Below are 3,691 nucleotides of genomic sequence, written 5' to 3' on the forward strand. Positions count from 1 at the left end.
ACAGGGTCGGTTCTGGTTGCCACGGCCTGGCGGGAGGAAACGAGAGTGATTGCTTAAGAGGTTCACGGACTCTTTTAGGGGTGATGATCATATTCTGGAACTAGGTAAAGGTCGCACAACTTCGTGAATGCAGTAAAAACCACTGAACTGTACACTTTAAAAGGGTAAATTTTACGGTATGTAAATTACCTCAATAAAGCTGATTTTTAAAAATATTCTTTTTTTAAAAAAAAGGAGAAAACTGAAAGGAGATAGGAGAGGAGGGGAGGTGCAGGCCAGGAGCTGAGAAGAGGTGGGAGGAGTCTGCCTCCCAAATAAATCTCCATTGTCCCCCTTCTCCATCCTCCACCCTGGACCCAGGCACCATCGCCACCTGCCAGGACCAACACTGCAGCCCCCTCACCTCCCTGCTCCTACCACGCCCCCTCAGGCAGCCAGAGAGCCTCCTTCCTAAACCTCAGGTTGGTTCTGATCTCCCCACTTCAGCTTGAGACCCCTCTGGCAGCTCCCTCTGGCCCCCAGACAAAACCCAAACTGCTGAGCACGATCACCGTGCTCCTTATGATGTGGCCCTGCCAGCCCGGCTCTCCTGCCCTCTGCTTGCTCTGCCCCAGGTCTTTGCACAGGCCATTCCAGCTGCCTGGAACACGCTTCCCACCTTTCTCCTGTGCCCGGCTCACACCAGAGCCTCCTCCCAGAGCCCTGCCAACACACTGGGGCGAGGCTGGGTTTGGTGCCACCTGGGTGTGCTCACAGTGCCCCCTCAGGGCAGGTCCCACCGCTGGGCTGAGATCTAGAGGGAGGTTGGCGACATGTGGAGGGTGTATGGGGGTGGGGGCACTGAGAAGGAACCCAGATCTCTCTAAATCCAAATGCCAGGGGCTCACACCCCCGAGCTGTGAGCCAGAGGCCCCCGGGTGAGGGTGCAGGGAGTGTCCTCCCGGCCCTCAGCGTTCCTGCTGTGCAAAATGGGGCTGTTCGCGCTGCTGCCTCCCTCCACGAGAGAGGAACGGGGCGGTGAGGTGACCGACACAAAAGCCTGTCCGGCATCTCTGCAGCCGTCACTCAAGGTGGGCCCTGTGCCCAGGGGCTCCCATAAGAGCCCTGAGAAGCCGGTTTACAGCTGGGGAAATAGAATCTGGGCAGTCACAGTGCTGGGGTTCACCCCAGCCAGTGGAACCACAAAACCCAAGCGTCGTGTGATGCACTGAACGTTTGTCCAGATCACATCATGCTTGTTGTTACACGGCAGATGTGAACGTCTGTTTCATTCAGCCCTAGTCACTGGGGGTCGCATTACTAGTGGTCATGGGGACACTGGCTGGCCCATCCCCCACATTCCATGTGCCAACAGACACGGTCCCATCTGGCAGGTGCCTTTTGGCCAGTTGAGGACAGCAGGCCTGCACTGATGTTACCGACCACAGTCACAGACCACGCCACCCACTGCAGCGGATTTTGCATGGCTGTAATCAGCAAACGCTGAATCTGAATGTAACAAAAGATGTGGCTGACTATGTTGGGTCGCAGTCCCTTTGCAAAATAATGTGGCTTCGTTGAGAAAAGTGTCCTGTGACCAGAAATTCTACCCTAGACAGGAGTTCTCACCGTGGGACCCTGGACCCCATTTTCAGCATCGCCTGGGCATCCGGCAGGAATGCGTGTTTCCAGGCTGCCCCAGAAAGATGCTCCGGGACCTCCGGGAGGGGCGTGGTTTAACAGCCCCTGTTAAACCCCTGTGGTTTAACAGCCCCCCCCTCGGGGTTCCGGTGCGTGATGGCGTGTGAGCACCACTGGGCTGGGCATCTGTTGCCGTGGGCACCAAGAGACACAGACAAGGCTATTCGTAGAAGATCTTTTAGTAGTAACTGAAGTAACAAAGGAAAAACACCTGAACTTGACCCAAATACTTACCAATAGATGATTGTAATATATTATGATATTCTAATAATAGATGTAATATTATAATAGTAATGTATATTTATAATATTGTAGTTGTTTAAAATGACAATATCTGAACTCCAACTATATACATATATAGATATAATATTCATGTGGTTGTTTATAAATAATGTTGAACACAAAAGTCAAGTGGCAGAAGAACAGGGTACGTACATAAGATTAAGGCCAGGAGCACTTTTGGCAAGGACGCAACTCGACTGACCTCACAGGCTGCTGCTGGGGGTGTAAACGGCGTGACCACTTTAGAAACCTGTGTGAGAGTCTTCGCTAACACCGGACACGCATGCAGCCTGTAACCTGCCTGTTCTACTCCTCTGTGTGCTCCCAGAAGAAATGGGGTCTGTGTTACATTTGATAACATGTACTTGTAAGTGTACAGTTACACGAGTTTTCACAAAGTGTACAGCTATGCAGTCCACCGCCCACCATGACCCTGTATCAAGTACCCATCCCTTGGCCACTCAGGCCAGGATTCCAGAGTGGGAGGGAGAAATGTCTTCCAATTCCCCTATTTGCAGAGGAGGCTGAGGCCACACCCTGGCTTAGCCACAGAGCCCACACCGAAGCCCAGGTTTCTCAGCTCCTCTGCACTTTCCACTGAGCAAAACCGCTTCCAAAAAGGGCAGCAACTGCCCCATTGAAGAGCAAGGGGTAGCCATGGCAGACTCTTGAGCAGGAGAGTGGCATGAAGAAAGCAGCATGTTGGTGATTGTAAAGGCCCTATCTGATAACTCCAATACCTGGCTCACCTTTGCTCTGTTGCTATTCATTGCCTTTCTCTTGGTTTCCAGTGATTCGGTCCCTTTTTCTATCTATTTTTTCTTTGTAGAGATGAAGTCTTTCCTTGTTGCCCAGGCTATAGTGCAGTGGCTGTTCACAGGTGCCATCATGGCGCACTGTGCCCTTGAACTCCTGGGTTCAAGAGATCCTCCCGACTCAGCCTCCCGAGTAGCTGGGACTGCAGGTGTGCACCACCATACCTGGCTAATTTGGTCCCTTTTAGTGGCAAGCCTTGTCTGGGTGTGGTGGCTCACACCTATAATCTCAGCACTTTGGGAGGCTAAGGCAGGAGGATCACTTGAGCCTGGGAGTTGGAGGCTGCAGTGAGCTGCAGTGACACAACTGAACTCCAGCCTGGGTGATAGAGCGAGACCCTGTCTCTAAAACAAACAAACAAAAGCATGACTGTGCTATGGCTTGAATGTGTCTTCCAGATTTCATGTGTTAGAAACTTAATATTCAAATTCACATATGTTAATGGCATTGGGAGGTGGAGTCTGGGGGATAATCAGGATTAGCTAAGGAGATCAGGGCAGGGTCCCCACGCTGGGACTGATGGATTTACAACGGGAGGAGGACAGACCCGAGCTGCCACTCTCTTGCTCTTTTGACATGTGACGCCCTCTGCCACGCAATGACACAGTGGGGCCCTCGCCCGATTGCCGGCGCTGTGATAGTGGACGGCCCAGCTTCCTGAACTGCAGGACATGAAGCTCTGTCCTATCAATTACCCAGTCACAGGTATGAGTTACAGCAACAGAAAACAGACTAAGACACCTGTAAATTTCTATCTGATGCTGGATATTGTGGATAAATTATTGCGGGGGTGGTTGTTCCCCCCAACGGCCGCCAGAGGGGGCCAGCCCTGCCCGAGCCGCTCTCAGGTCTGGCCGGGGACGTGGCGGAGGAGGCGTGGCGGGGTCGGAGCGGGGGCGTGGCAGGAGCAGGG

The sequence above is a fragment of the Eulemur rufifrons genome, chromosome 23 (genome assembly GCF_041146395.1).
Source record: "Eulemur rufifrons isolate Redbay chromosome 23, OSU_ERuf_1, whole genome shotgun sequence".
NCBI classification, from domain to species: domain Eukaryota; kingdom Metazoa; phylum Chordata; class Mammalia; order Primates; family Lemuridae; genus Eulemur; species Eulemur rufifrons.